The following is a 17,096-nucleotide window of genomic DNA, read 5'->3' as shown; positions in this document are numbered from 1 at the left end:
ACGAATCTACATCTAGGAGGTAGTACGTCTACACGGTGTACCTGTATCCATTATCTCTGATCGAGATAGCAGGTTTACCTCCAGATTCTGGCAATCCCTTCAGAAAGCCCTTGGAACCAAACTAGATATGAGCACAACGTATCATCCTCAGACCGATGGACGGAGTGAGAGAACAATCCAAACCCTGGAGGACATGCTTAGGGCATGTGTCATTGACTTTGGAAAGTCGTGGGACACACATCTATCCTTGATCGAATCGTCATACAACAACAGTTACCACACCAGCATTAGGGCTGCTCCGTTTGAAGTCCTATACGGTCGTAAGTGCAGATCCCCTCTGTGCTGGGCCGAGGTGGGGGTTACACAGTTAGCCAGGAGTCGAGTCCCCAACAGTGCTCTCACTGGTCCTGAAATCATTCGCGAAACCACCGAAAAGATCATTCAAATCCGTAACCAACATGCAGAAAGAGTAACATGCAGGAAAGCATGGGGCTTTCCTTGGTAATACTTACATATCAAAAAGAGTAACAAACTGGATAACATTACATCTTTTACAATTGGTAACATACAATAAGGAAAGTATTGGACTTTCTTGGTAACACATGATAAGTAAACAGAACAGTTTAACAAGTCAGATAACCAACTATACATTTTCACATGAGCAGACATGTTTTCAGTGTACAAACTTACTATACTTTACATTGTGAAACATAAAGCAACTTTTAAGAAAATACAAGATTTTCTTGGTGTACATAACATTTCAGAAACAGAAAGGAAACTTGAAACATTTTCACAAACAAAAACCGCTTATGAACTCACCAGCTTTATGCTGATTTTCAAACCGCTTGTGTTCTCAGGTCAGCGTTAGAACAGGTACCCGGAGATTCCTTTTTGATCAGAAGACGGAGTACACGAAGATCCGTTTCATTTTGTTTATATATACTATGTATCACAACTATACAAACTTTACTTTTGAAACAACTGTAAAAATTTTCTTATGTAATATAATGGTTGTTTTACTTTACTTACTATGTGCATTGGATTTGATACTTAACGTGGAGTCAACCCCGAAAATGTTTCCGCCTTCGGTTTTCGGGGTGTGACAGATTGGTATCAGAGCCCTTGTTTATAGTGAATGAAGTATACCAAACCTTACATGGTATAAAACTATAAACACTAAAGGGCCTAAGTGCTCTGAATTAAAAGTATCTTCAAACTATAAGTATTTTCAAAAGTATACAAGTATACTGCACCGTCATCATCCGTAACCACAAGTAGAACAGAACATAAGTAAGTGGGTGTTGTGTACTATGGTTAAACCTGAGCAGTTATGTAGTCGTGTCTAGGGTCAATATAGCCTGGCCAACTATATTCATTCGAGACACGGCCAACATGTGCTTGGGAGTGACTGTGGTATGCGGCATGCCTAAAACTTACCCTAATATTCCAAACATCGAATCATGGTCATAAACAATTCATGAAATACTATGGGAGTATTTCTCAATCCCGATCCTCTGCAGTAATCCTTATTCGAGTGGATTTCGGTGATTATTCTTAGCGATAAATTATCTGTTTCGATAATTCTTTCCTGCTTTATCGCTTATTCGGATCATATAACTGCCATATCTATCGATTCAATATAGAGGAGTTACCATCCTCTCTTTCTTGATCTTATTAGATCAAGATGCCTCCCCGAAAGAGACCCAGCTCAAAGAACAACAACAATCCTTCTTCACCGCCACCTTGTAACAGCCCGAAATCTCAAGTATTGTTAAATTACATTTTGGGGTGTTTTAAAGGGGGGACTCGGCGAGTTGGAGCCTGACTCGCCGAGTCGGATCGCAGACTTGGTCGCGGGTTCGCGACTGGACTCGACGAGTCCAGGTATGGACTCGGCGAGTCGACGCTGTTCAGCAGAAACCCTAGCCATTTGGTTTTGGAACGTATATAACGCCTTTTAGGCCGTCATTGTCTGTCTTTTGGCCAACTAAGAAGAACCCTAAATCGGTTGTGGGCATCCATAGCAAGGATAGAAGATCATTGGTGATTTGAGGAAGTTATTGTCCAAGAAGGAGAAGGTTTTGGCTAATGGGACAGCAAGGGAATCACGTTTTGAGGCTTGGGGACACAGAGAGTGCGTGATTCAGGTAACCTTTCGGATTATTTTCTATTATGTGAATGTGTGCATGGATTTAGGGTTTATGGAACCCTTTTGTGGTTAGATTGATGGTTACCCTTGTTTCCCAAACGACTATAGCCTTGTATTAGGACCTTTAGAGGTCCAGAGGGTCCCATGCCTGTGTATTTCGGGACAATATTTATCTCAGGAAGCAGTTTGATCGACTGCATGGCATGGACTCGCCGAGTCAGATGAGCAGACTCGGCGAGTAGCTTGAAGATTCACTGGGACTCGCCGAGTTGTTCTTCAGACTCGGCGAGTGGAGTCGGGGTGGCCTCGCGATTCTTCCACGAGGAACTCGTCGAGTCAAGAGAGATACTCGATGAGTAGAAAGAGAACATCCAGGAATTTGTGAGGACGACTAGACTCGCCGAGTCGCCAGGGTACTCGCCGAGTCCAGTCGAGATGACCGTGGACCGTTGACCAGAGTTGACCTGTGTGACTTCTTAGGGTCAGTTAACGTGGAAGATAAAAGTATTAATAAGAGATATATTGTTATAGGGAGCTTGTAGCTCGGCGGATCAGGTGCAAGTGATTTCAGGAGTTGCTAACTTCCAGCATCCACGAGGTGAGTCTTCTCACTATACTGTACCCGGAAGGGTTTGATTGTGTGACCGGAAGGTCGAACATATTATGTGTTATGTATATATGCTATAAATGGAAAGTTAGTTGCTACGCGTGATATGCATGTTTATATGGGCCGGAAGGCAAGTGTTATGTAACAGAAAGGTCAGGTATGATATATGATATATGTGCTTTATGTGTTAGAGTAAATGTATTATGTGCTGTATATGTTTTGGGCTGGAAGGCAACACGTTATGGGCCGGAAGGCGATTATCTCATGGGCCGGAAGGCATTGTGCAGTGGACCGGAAGGTCAGGGCCTGGAAAGGCGTATGTGCGTAAGGTGTATATTGGGGAACTCACTAAGCTTCGTGCTTACAGTGTTTTACGTATGTTGTTTCAGGTTCTTTCAGTAACGCGGGATGGCACCGGCTCGATTGTACACACCAGAGAAAGAGTTGTATTTTGGAGGATCCTGGTTTTCCATTCAAGTGAAAATGAAGCTATGTTTTGTAATTCAATTATGAATGAGATTTTAAACAAGTGTTTAATATTAAAAATGATTATTTTAAATGAAAATTTTGTCTTGAAATTTACGGTGTTACAAATTGGTATCAGAGCCTTGGATTGAGGGATTCGGATGCGCCTTCGGGTAAATCTGGACTCAAACTGAGGAAATAAGAAAAAGTTTTCAAATAAATAGTTTTCTAAAAGTGGATAAGAGTTCAAAGAGAAAGCAAGAAAGAACAGTGTGTACAATCAGCCAGAGCCAAACGGTGATTTCCCAAAATACCCTTACTTTTGTGTTATGAAATATCTATTGTGCACTTTATGAGATATTATTGCATGCTAGAGACCGGCTAGGTGTTTCATATCTTAGGACTAGAATGGCCTGATTTGTGATGCCTTAGCCTAGGATTTGTTGTCATATGTGCGTTATGCTTTTGAATATGTGATGAGCGAGAATATCCAGTTAGGACGCACGAGGAGTAGAGCTACAGAGTTCAGTGGTACTTCCGAGGATGAGCCGAGAAGGTGGAGCTATCACAGATAAGGAGTCCTATGTATTCTTCGATGCTCGAATGCTGCTTGCTTTGTGCTTTGTGGAATTCTCGATGATGGGAGTCAGCTACTACGTGAGTATGACGATACTCAGGAGGTAGATGGTTGGCATCATTAGGAGCTCTTCAGCAGCTGATAGCAAAGAAGTGGGAGGACGGCGGAAGGGACTAGGGAGTAAACCTAGCCAGATGAGTGCACTGGTAGAGTAGAGGATTTCGCTGGGGAGCGAGTACGCACGATGGATTGGTAAAAGGGGAGGTCGATCAGCTACTTAGGAACTCTGGGATGGTCCGTGTGGAAAGTATGGGTAGATGTGGAAGGTAGTATGGGCCCGTACTACTGAAAGCAGAGGACCCATACTTGATACAAGGAGCATTCTGAAGGTCCTAAGGAACGGAATGCGGAGTGATGTTATGGTTAGGGTACCATGCATCAGAACAGATCGAGGATAGATGCTGTGGTTCGAGTACCATACATCGGAGCGGATTGCGGAGTGATGTTATGGTCAGGGTACCATACATCGGAACAGCTTGAGGATAGATGTGATGGTTCGAGTACCATACATCGGAGCAGATTGAGGAGTGATGTTATGGTCCGGGTACCATACATCGGAACAGATTGAGGATAGATGTTGTGGTTCGAGTACCATACATCGGAGCGGATTGCGGAGTGATGTTATGGTCAGGGTACCATACATCGGAACAGCTTGAGGATAGATGTTATGGTTCGAGTATCATACATCGGAGCAGATTGAGGAGTGATGTTATGGTTCAGGTACCATACACCGGAACAGATTGAGAAGGGACGTCATGGGATGAGTGCCATGGTTCGTAGCGGATGATGCTTGTGACTATCTTGTTATTCGGTCATGATCGATGAGGTAGAGATCGGACGCTATGGGTTTTAGGCCTGTAGACCATGATTGAGTATGGAGAGGCGTTCCTCGAAGGGAAAGGCGGGTGTCTATCTGAGTATTTTGGTAAGGAGTTAAAGATAGAGGAAAATTTTGGTTGGGTCGAGCAATCAGGCGATAGGGAGAGGTCACCTTCTAGGTGGGTGGTGCCATCTATGTTCGTGAGCACGACACGAGGGGTCTGATGTTTCAGTTTTGGATTTGGGAGTACACCCTGCAGGTAGTTATTGATAATGATTTCCCTCAGAGTATCAGGTAGCAGGTGTGCCACGAGGTAGTGACTTATTGAGAGCAGGCAGTCAGTTGGGGACTGAGGTAGTCGAGGACCACGCCACACCTAAGTGAGAATAGTAGGATGCGTTATTATGGTAGCAGCGGGGAGTTCAGTCGAGCTTTGCAGTGCAGAGAGTTTTCGTCTATGTTGGGAGTGGGTCCTTGTCCTTGGGACAATTCCGGTGTTGGGACATTGGTTGATGAGTTGAGGTGAGAGGAACGATGATTTGGCGGTGCAGTATATGAGCCAGGGATGTTATTGAACAGTTTAGACGCTTAGTGCTAGATTGGCATGGGATTTGGATCGATTAGAGGCGGTTGTGATGAGAAGTTCTTGGAGAGTTAATCAGAGGTTCAGAGTATAGAGGGTCGATTGATTTCCTTAAGGGGGAATTACCGGGCGTTGCATAGCACTTTCCTGGAGCAGATGCGATTTCACTGGTGAAAAATAGTTGTGGGTTGGGTGTGTGCTAATTGGTGATGGTTCGAACCCTAGTGGGGGAGAACCGGGTGCAGTATGTAGGAAAGCAAGGATTTTCCAAGAGTGGTTATAAGTGAAGTATAGAGATATGTTATAAGAAATCATGAGACCAGAGGTGTCAGTGATTGAGGAAGAGGGTCAGAGTGAGTTAATGCGGGAAGTACTCGAGGAGGAGAACGAATGTATCCATGGCAGGTGTCTGGTGTCGTTACAAGTAGATAGAGAATGTTTGGATCGGTATGTGCATCCTTGTTTGGATTTTGAACATCGGAAGAAGGGTTTCGGAGAATTATCAGCATATTTCGTAGCGTCAGCGTTTTCTCGTATTCCAATCGGGAAATTATATGCGTCGGAGTTGTAATGTGGGAAAATGTAGATCTATTTATGGGATTCCGAGGAGATGTATTATTGTATATACGTGATGTTTGGGGCAGGAGATCAGTGGTTGTCGCAGCATTCTGGGCTATTCGGGTATGATATTTCTATTTCGGAGTTACTCGTGAATCCTGAATTGAATCGACGTGTGGCATATCAAGTATCTGTGGATCTAGTGGGAGCCCTTCGAGTATGCGTATTTAGGGAGATTATTTGAGAGAGTGGATGTTCGCAGAGATGGGCAGTTGTTATGTTGTTTGTCTCCAGAGTCTGGGGTGGATATTCGAGTCGCAGTACTCACTATTTAGAGGGTGTTGTGATACTGCGTGGAGTCGCAGTACTCACTAGATGGCAAGAGAATTTCGATGTTGGAATGTTTTTCGAGCAGTTTATGGTGTGGAAGAGTTTTGGGTTTGAGTAGTCCTATTATTGAGTTTTGGAGCCTAGATGTTGAGTCGGGGGCAAGATGGGGGTATCCGTCCCTGTCGGGAGATGCGGAAGAAATACGCGACGAATATGCGCAGCAGAACCCAGAGATTAGAGTTGAGACGATCCTCGGTTGGATTGTATTGCTCGCACGAGGAAAAGAGAATTTTGTGACTTGCGCGTCACTGGGTCGGGATAGTGGTCACGGGGAGAAAGTTAGTGGAATATTTGGGTCATGAGAAGGGTGACAGTTGGGGGCTCAGATGTGAAGCCAAAAGCTGATCCAGTACTCAGTCTTGAGGAGGAATATGGGAAAGGAGCTTAGCATGATGATATCTGAGGACACTTTAGAGAGAGTAAACGATCCAGACGCTTGAAGACATGCTTCGGGCATGTGCATTAGATTTCTGAGAAAGCCGCGGTACGTATTGATCCTTGGTTGAGTTGTCTCATATCAACAACCATCATTAGTGCATTAGTATGCCGCCCTTTGAGCTGTTACATAGGAGGTGGTGCCGGACCCTCATTTGCTGAGGAGAGATAACGAATGGACCCGAGAGTCCTTGCGAGAAAATCCAGAACATGTGCGATACATGGAGTAGTGGCAAGGTCGTCAAGAGGATTTCCCTAGATAAAGGAAGAAGAAGGTATGTTGGGGCTAGTGCAGCATGTGCATGTATGTTTCATGTCCGCAAATCGTATTCATGTCCGACCCCCCTTCTCTGTTGGCGAATCGACTTCAGCTCCTGTACTTCTTTCTTTAGGGCCGTCTAAAAAGTCTTAAGTTCTTGAAATTCGGCTCCTTTTGAAGCGGAGAAAGGGTGAAAGCTAATAAGGGGTTCATTTAATTCATTATGAAGTCAAAAGTGAAGGTCTTAAAAACTTCATAGAATTCATGATCGGCCATTCCATTTGTGCTTTCAGCAAGTAGGCGACGCGAATCTATTATTGCAAGAGGAGAACTCGGGAGAGTTGCTCTGAGAATTGAGAATGGATTCCTCAGTTGTTCAAAAATGGATAAAGTGGGCTTAGGATCGGGGATCCGGTGATTCATGGTTTCCTAATCCTGATGGGTCGAGTGATCGTTGAAATTTAGAGCAGAGTTGCATCTTGAGTAATTCTCGGTTACAGGGAGTGGTGGACAGTGCAGAGATCGTGCTTGAGTCGACAGAGCAGATGCAGCAGGTTAATCAGAGGTTAATGATCGTCTAGAGTTGACAGGAAAGTTATGAGGACAGACGCCGTTGCAAGCATGTGTTTCAGGTCGGCGACTTCGTACTGCTGACGGTCTCTCCTTGGAAAGGGGTGATTCGATTTAGGAAGAGGGGCAAATTGGGGCCCCGATATGTTGGGCCTCTTAGTGAAAATGCGAGGGTAGGACGGGTGGCCTACCGTTTGGAGCTGCCAACGGAATTGGGATGGATCCATGACACTTTTCATATGTCGCATTTGAAAAAGTGTATAGCCGATGAGTCAGCAGTGGTTCCACTAGAGAACAATTAGGTGGATGCGAGCATGTGTTACGCTGGGAGGCCAGTGGCCGTCAGGGATCGGAAGATCAAGGTTCTGAGGAACAAGGAGGTACCTCTGGTATTGGTTCAGTGGCAACCTCGGAAGAGATCGGTAGTGACTAGGGGAGCCGGAACGTGAGATGCGGGAGCAGCATCCAGGACTATTTTCAGAGTGAGACTTCGAGGGCGAAGTCTGATTCTAGTGGGGGAGAATTGTAACAGCCCGAAATCTCAAGTATTGTTAAATTACATTTTGGGGTGTTTTAAAGGGGGGACTCGGCGAGTTGGAGCCTGACTCGCCGAGTCGGATCGCAGACTTGGTCGCGGGTTCGCGACTGGACTCGACGAGTCCAGGTATGGACTCGGCGTGTCGACGCTGTTCAGCAGAAACCCTAGCCGTTTGGTTTTGGAACGTATATAACGCCTTTTAGGCCGTCATTGTCTGTCTTTTGGCCGACTAAGAAGAACCCTAAATCGGTTGTGGGCATCCATAGCAAGGATAGAAGATCATTGGTGATTTGAGGAAGTTATTGTCCAAGAAGGAGAAGGTTTTGGCTAATGGGACAGCAAGGGAATCACGTTTTGAGGCTTGGGGACACAGAGAGTGCGTGATTCAGGTAACCTTTCGGATTATTTTCTGTTATGTGAATGTGTGCATGGATTTAGGGTTTATGGAACCCTTTTGTGGTTAGATTGATGGTTACCCTTGTTTCCCAAACGACTATAGCCTTGTATTAGGACCTTTAGAGGTCCAGAGGGTCCCATGCCTGTGTATTTCGGGACAATATTTATCTCAGGAAGCAGTTTGATCGACTGCATGGCATGGACTCGCCGAGTCAGATGAGCAGACTCGGCGAGTAGCTTGAAGATTCACTGGGACTCGCCGAGTTGTTCTTCAGACTCGGCGAGTGGAGTCGGGGTGGCCTCGCGATTCTTCCACGAGGAACTCGTCGAGTCAAGAGAGATACTCGACGAGTAGAAAGAGAACATCTAGGAATTTGTGAGGACGACTAGACTCGCTGAGTCGCCAGGGTACTCGCCGAGTCCAATCGAGATGACCGTGGACCGTTGACCAGAGTTGACCTGTGTGACTTCTTAGGGTCAGTTAACGTGGAAGATAAAAGTATTAATAAGAGATATATTGTTATAGGGAGCTTGTAGCTCGGCGGATCAGGTGCAAGTGATTTCAGGAGTTGCTAACTTCCAGCATCCACGAGGTGAGTCTTCTCACTATACTGTACCCGGAAGGGTTTGATTGTGTGACCGGAAGGTCGAACATATTATGTGTTATGTATATATGCTATAAATGGAAAGTTAGTTGCTACGCGTGATATGCATGTTTATATGGGCCGGAAGGCAAGTGTTATGTGACAGAAAGGTCAGGTATGATATATGATATATGTGCTTTATGTGTTAGAGTAAATGTATTATGTGCTGTATATGTTTTGGGCTGGAAGGCAACACGTTATAGGCCGGAAGGCGATTATCTCATGGGCCGGAAGGCATTGTGCAGTGGACCGGAAGGTCAGGGCCTGGAAAGGCGTATGTGCGTAAGGTGTATATTGGGGAACTCACTAAGCTTCGTGCTTACAGTGTTTTATGTATGTTGTTTCAGGTTCTTTCAGTAACGCGGGATGGCACTGGCTCGATTGTACACACCGGAGAAAGAGTTGTATTTTGGAGGATCCTGGTTTTCCATTCAAGTGAAAATGAAGCTATGTTTTGTAATTCAATTATGAATGAGATTTTAAACAAGTGTTTAATATTAAAAATGATTATTTTAAATGAAAATTTTGTCTTGAAATTTACGGTGTTACACACCTCCTCCCCAATTTGACCTAGCATCACTCCAAACGGTCATGACAGCTGCAATGGTGGCAGCCATGTCACAAATGAACCCTAGTGGTTCAGGAGGTGGTCCTCAATCTCAAAACCCCGAGGTTAGCCAGGGACACCAAAGAGGGGGTTCCTATAAAGATTTCATGAACGCGAAACCAACATCCTTCAATGGCGGTGGAGGTGTCATTTCCTTATGCCGATGGTTCGAGAAAATCGAGTCCATCTTTGAAATCTGTGCTTGCGCGGAATCTGATAAGGTCAAGTTCGCGGCTTGTACCTTCATTGATAAAGCCTTGACTTGGTGGAATGGCTGAGTCAAATCTCTAACTTTACCCGTAGCCAATGCCATGGGCTGGGAAGCCATGAAAGAACTCCTCATTGCTGAGTACTGCCCCCGTGGTGAAATGCAGAAACTAGAGCACGAGCTCTGGAACCTGAAGATGAAAGGTTCCGACATTGCTGCATACACTTCCCGATTCGATGATCTCGCACTTCTCTGCCCGAGATTAGTCACTCCCGAAAACAAAAAGATCGAAAGGTTCATTTGGGGGTTATCCCAACCAACAAAGAGTCATGTTTTGGCTGCCCGTCTGGATACCTATGATAGTGCCAAGACTTTGGCTCAAACTCTGATTGATCACAACGATAACGTTAAGGAAATCACTACCACTTCTGAGCCGACTCAAAGGAGTGGCGAAAAGAGAAAATTTTGGAAGAAGAAGAAGGGTCAATCTTCTCAAGGATCTTCCAAGAAACAGCAGACTGTAGCAGTTCATGCTGCTACTACCCCTGTTGTTGTTGCTTATGTTGTGGCATCCACAGCTCCAACTCCTACCAGTAAATATGATGGTAATCTTCCTCTATGCGACAAGTGCAAATACCATCATCATCCTGGTCCCTGCCGAGAACTATCCTGTACCAACTGTGGTAAGAAAGGGCACACAGTTCGATTCTGCAAAACTCCTACCCAATTGGCCAACCAATCATCTAGAGCAGGTGTTAGTCAAGCCTGCTACAACTATGGAGAAGTTGGACACTTTAAAAGGAACTATCCCAAGAAGTCAACTGCTGATAACACTGGAAGGATTCTAACCATGGGACGGGAGGAAGCAGTCGCTGATCCCACTGTTGTTTCGGGTACGTTCCTTCTCGACAACTCATATGCTAGTATTCTTTTCGATTCGGGTGTTGAAAGGAGTTTTGTTAGTCATGCATTCAAACATAATCTAAAACGTAATCCCCACCCACTAACTGAAACGTTTACCGTCGATATGGCTAACGGTGAGAAAGAAAGCGCTAATGATGTATTCATAGGCTGTACGCTTACCTTGAATGATCACTCATTTCCTATAGATCTCATGCCCGTTTCCATTAAGAGCTTTGATGTTATCATTGGCATGGATTGTTTGAGTCCCAATCATGCTGACATTCTTTGTTACAAAAAAGCCATCCGTCTCAATCTTCCTTCGAATCAAACTCTCGTAATCTATGGCGATAAACCCAGTTCCAATCTTCATATCATTTCCTGCATCAAAGATCGACAGCTCCTACGAAAGGAGTGCATTGCATTCTTAGCCCATGTGATCAACGAGTAACAAGAAGTTAGAGACCTCGCAAGCATCCCCGAAGTCTGTAACTTTCCTGATGTGTTTCCCGAAGAGCTACCAGGAATTCCTCCCGAAGATCAGGTTGAGTTCCGTATTGACCTAATTCCTGGAGCTACCCCCGTAGCAAAGTCTCCGTATCGCTTAGCTCTGGCAGAAATGCAGGAGTTATCTAGTCAAATCAATGAATTGCTCAGCAAAGGATTCATTAGACTGAGTTCCTCACCCTGGTGAACTCCAGTTCTGTTTGTCAAGAGGAAAGATGGATCCTTTCGAATGTGTATTGACTACCGCGAACTGAACAAGTTAACCGTTAAGAACCGATATCCTCTTCCACGAATAGACGACCTCTTCGATCAACTCCAGGGAGCCAGCTACTTTTCAAAGATAGATCTACGGTCAGGGTACCATCAGTTACGAGTCCAGGAAAATGATGTTTCCTAAACAACTTTGAGGACTCGGTATGGACACTATGAGTTCGTAGTGATGCCTTCGGTCTAACCAATGCACCGGCTGTGTTCATGGACCTGATGAACCGGGTGTGCTGTCCCTTCTTAGACATGTTCGTCATCGTGTTCATTGACGACATCCTCGTTTATTCCCGAAGCGAATAAGACCACAAGCAACACTTGAGGTTAGTGTTGGAGACCCTTAGATCCGAAAAACTATACGCGAAATTTTCCAAGTGTGAATTCTAGATACGGAAGGTAACTTTCCTCGGTCACGTAGTAAGCGAGGAGGGTGTTCACGTAGATCCTTCCAAGATTAAAGCGATAGAGAATTGGTCGGCACCGAAGACACCCACAGAAATTCGTCAATTCTTGGGTCTCGCCGGCTACTATCGATGATTCATTCAGAACTTTTCCAAAATCGCCAAACCTTTAACCACTCTAACGCAGAAAGGTGTACCCTTTTGTTGGAGTGATAAACAAGAAACTACATTCCAAACGTTGAAGAAAGCCCTATGCAGCGCGCCTGTTCTGTCTCTGCCCGAAGGGACAGAGGACTTCGTTGTCTACTGTGATGCGTCTAATCAAGGTTTAGGCTGTGTGCTTATGCAAAGAGGAAAGGTGATTGCCTATGCCTCAAGATAGCTGAAAGAACACGAGGTCAACTATACCACACATGACTTGGAACTAGGAGCCGTAGTCTTTGCATTGAAGATTTGGAGACATTATCTCTACGGAACCAAGTGCACGATCTTCACTGATCACAAGAGCCTGCAGCACATCTTTAATCAGAAAGACTTAAACATGAGGCAACCGCGATGGGTAGAATTACTCAGTGATTATGAGTGTGAAATCCGATACCACCCCGGCAAGGCCAATGTGGTAGCAGATGCCCTTAGCCAAAAGGATAGTGCAGGCCACAAAGTGAAGAACCAAACGATGACCATCCATTCCAACTTACCCATACAAATCCGAGAAGCTCAGTTAACAGCCCTCAAACCCGAGATCATGTCGAAAGAAGCCTTGAGAGGAATGGAAAAGAAACTTGAGATCAGAGGTGACGGAGTTCACTGTTTCATGGATCAAATTTGGATACAGAAGTCCGGAGGATTCAGGGAAATAGTCATGGAGGAAGTGCACAGAACCAAATACTCTGTTCACCCAGGTTCTGACAAGATGTACCTGGATCTCAAGAAACAATACTGGTGGCCTAACATGAAAGCTGAGATAGCTACATTCGTGGGCAAGTGTTTGACTTGCGCCAAAGTCAAAGTGGAACATTAGAAACCCTCAGGTCTGCTTCAACAGCCCGACATCCCCGAGTGGAAATGGGAGATGATTACCAAGGACTTCATCACCAAACTGCCCAAGTGTTCTAGTGGGTATGATACCATTTGGGTAATTGTCGATCGTTTGACAAAATCCGCTCACTTCATCCCAATCAAAGAATCATACAAGATGGAAATACTCGCACGAATCTACATCCAGGAGGTAGTACGTCTACACGGTGTACCTGTATCCATTATCTCTGATCGAGATAGCAGGTTTACCTCCAGATTCTGGCAATCCCTTCAGAAAGCCCTTAGAACCAAACTAGATATGAGCACAGCGTATCATCCTCAGACCGATGGACAGAGTGAGAGAACAATCCAAACCCTGGAGGACATGCTTAGGGCATGTGTCATTGACTTTGGAAAGTCGTGGGACGCACATCTATCCTTGATCGAATTCTCATACAACAACAGTTACCACAGCAGCATTAGGGCTGCTCCGTTTGAAGTCCTATACGGTCGTAAGTGCAGATCCCCTCTGTGCTGGGCCGAGGTGGGGGTTACACAGTTAGCCAGGAGTCGAGTCCCCAACAGTGTTCTCACTGGTCCTGAAATCATTTGCGAAACCACCGAAAAGATCATTCAAATCCGTAATCGACTGAAAGCCTCACGTGATCATCAAAAGAGTTACGCTGATAATCGTCGGAAACCACTAGAATTTCAGGTTGGAGACCGTGTCATGTTGAAAGTCTCGCCCTGGAAAGGCACTGTACGCTTTGGTAAGCGTGGGAAACTTAATCCAAGGTACATTGGACCCTTTGAGATCCTCTCCAGGATTGGTCTAGTCTCTTATAAACTGAGTTTACCTCACGAACTCAGTAACATTCATCCTGTCTTCCATGTTTCAAATCTCAAAAAGTGCCTATCCGATGAAACCTTAACCATTCCCATAGACGAGATTGAGATCAATGAGAACCTCAAATTTGTGGTGGAACTGATCGAAATCATGGATCGAGAAGTCAAACGTACAAAACAAAGTCGCATCCCGTTAGTGAAGGTTCGCTGGAATGCCAAGCGGGGACCGGAATTCACTTGGGAACGGGAAGATTCAATGAAACAGAAGTATCCACAATTCTTTTCTGATCCATGATTTGTATCTTGTCTTGTGTTTAAACATTGAATTTCGAGACGAAATTCCCTTTAACGAGGGGATAATGTAACAACCCGAAATTTCCATATCATTTCTTGTAACTCTTTCGTAGTACAATTCACGCAACCAATCGTCGTTTCCAAATTCGATTTCCGATCTTCCGTTTAATTAAGTCATTAACTGGTACGTATTTAAAATGACTTAATGGGTGTCTTAATACATTTAGAAATCATTTTAACACCCAACTTTAGTGATCGGAATATTTCTAGAATTTACCGTATCGGGTTACGGCAACCTAATCGGGTACGACCAAAAGCCTCGCCTAACGTCGGTATTGGGTAAAATTCCACCGTGTCCAAAACTTAGACACTATATAATGTGTCTTAAGCCTCCATTTGAATCCTTTGGCCATTTTCTCATTGAACACTCCCAACCTCTCTCCTCATCTAAAATTAAAGGTCCAAAACAAAGATTTAAGGCTTCCAATCAAAGAGGTAACACCCCTAACTTGTTATTCAACCTCTTTAGCCTTCAAATTGATGTTTAAGTTATGTTTTGGGACCAAGAACATGAGTTTACCGCCAAGGAACAAGCTTGGGGTGTAAACTCCTAAAGATGGGGTTTTTGAGCCAAATAACCCTTCCAAATCATAGTTGGGACTTAGATATGACCTTAAGGCTTGCTAATCTAGACTTGGAACACTTTAAACATGAAATTTGGGGGACAAAAGTGACTTTACGGCCAAGGCACATTCTTGGGCCGTAAACTCCTCTTAAATGGGGATTTAGTGCCTTAAAACATGTCCAAATGCCTTGAAACTCAACCAATGGCCTTGTGGTAAAATCTAGATGCATCTAAAAATAGTTTAAGGGTTTGAAACACATCAAAAACGTCATTTATAGGAGTTTACGACCTAGGAACATACCCTTGGCCGTAAACTCATAAAACTTGTTAAATGATGCATCAAATACACTCAAATGGCTTGCATAAATTTCTAGAATCACATGTGATTGTTTTAAGCATCAAAAACTAACTTTTCATGGGTATAAGAGAGTTTACGGCCTTAGAACATGCGTCTAGGCTGTAAACTCCTAAAAGTATGTTAAATGATGTTCTAAATTCATAACAAGGCTTGGAAAATTAACTAGAATCACATGTGATTGTCCTTTGTAGCTCAAATCAATTTTTATTGGCCATGGGTGAGTTTACGGTTGTAAACTCTTATGGTGTGGCCGTAAACTCCCATTTAAGTGTTAAAATTTCATTCAATCAATTCCAAGGCATTTTAGAAATCCATTCCAACAATCCCCATGTCCATTTAAGCCATTTAAACACTCAAAACTACACCAACATGAGTTTACGGCCGTAAACTCATGTGTGTGTGTTCTATGGCTGTATACTCCTTAAAATGTTTACTCTTGGGGAGTAAACTCAAGTCCCAAGTCCCTAGTGCCATTACACGTCCGAAGATGTCACCTGGGTCACTCCAAACGCTCGTTTTGAGGTGTTTAACCTCGTTGGAGTGTAATGTTCCATATGATTAGTGAATGTATCCCTAATTGTATATATATGGACATTATTTCATTTTACATAGGGACATCGCGAGTAATCAAACCCCGAACCAACGCCTAGTATTCAAAACCGACACATTTCCGAGTCCGGTGAGTTCATACCCCTACCCTTTTTTTTTCCATTGCTTTCACTGTTTTCAGGGGGGAACACAAGCAAAGTACAAGGGAATTATTGTACTCAAAACATGTTTTCAAATGTGTGTTTCATATTTCATATGCTTTTATTACTGATTACCATAACTGATAACCATTTGAACATGCAAAACACGTATCATATATTTGTGAAATAGGTCTTTAAACTGCTATGTTTTACATATATTTCACAAATGGCTTTCCACAATTTATCAGTTAAAAGGATGACATTAAACATTTGAACATAATACCTGTACACTGTTTTGTCCTCGGTAACACTCCACACATATACGCGAGTGGAGGACTATCATATTATTACTAGTAAATTTGTTAATCCTGTATGATTGGAGACACGTCCTCGGCGAACACTCCACCGAGACACGCGAGTGGAGGAATACACCCATAACCAGAATATCTAGTATTTAGAGAGCGTGACTTGAGTGTATAGATCTATACGGGGCTGACTACCCCACACCTGGCTGCTAGCTACAGCCGAACCGAAATGGTTCAAGGGTGACGAAAGTCATAAATATGTGGACTACTTATTGCCACATGTGGACTACTTATTACCACAGCTTTTAGTCTATCGTATGGTTATGGAACTCGCAATTAGGATAACAGAGATTTACTTATAGTAATAATGAACCACTTTATACATCTTTTACATCTTTCACGTATTGTAACTAACATTCAGGAAAGTACGGGACTTTCCTGGGGAAAACATGGAACCTAATCACGTTTACATCTTTTACATATTTAACATCATTCACATTAGAAACCAACATGCAGGAAAGAATGGGGCTTTCCTGGGTAATACTTACATATCAAAAAGAGTAACAAACTAGATAACATTACATCTTTTACAATTGGTAACATACAATAAGGAAAGTATGGGACTTTCCTTGTAACACATGATAAGTAAACAAAACAGTTTAACAAGTCTGATAACCAACTATACATTTTCACATGAGCAAACATGTTTTCAGTGTACAAACTTACTATACTTTACATTGTGAAACAATAACCAACTTTTAAGAAAATACGGGATTTTCTTGGTGTACATAACATTTCAGAAACAGAAAGGAAACTTGAAACATTTTCACAAACAAAAACCGCTTATGAACTCACCAGCTTTATGCTGATTTTCAAACCGCTTGTGTTCTCAAGTCAGCGTTAGAACAGGTACCCGAAGATTCCTTTTTGATCAGAAGACGGAGTACATGAAGATCCGTTTCATTTTGTTTATATATACTATGTATCACAACTGTATAAACTTTACTTTTGAAACAACTGTAAA

This window comes from Lactuca saligna, chromosome 4 (assembly GCF_052625555.1).
Source record: "Lactuca saligna cultivar CGN05327 chromosome 4, ASM5262555v1, whole genome shotgun sequence".
Lineage (NCBI taxonomy): Eukaryota > Viridiplantae > Streptophyta > Magnoliopsida > Asterales > Asteraceae > Lactuca > Lactuca saligna.
This window is presented reverse-complemented; position numbering follows the sequence as displayed.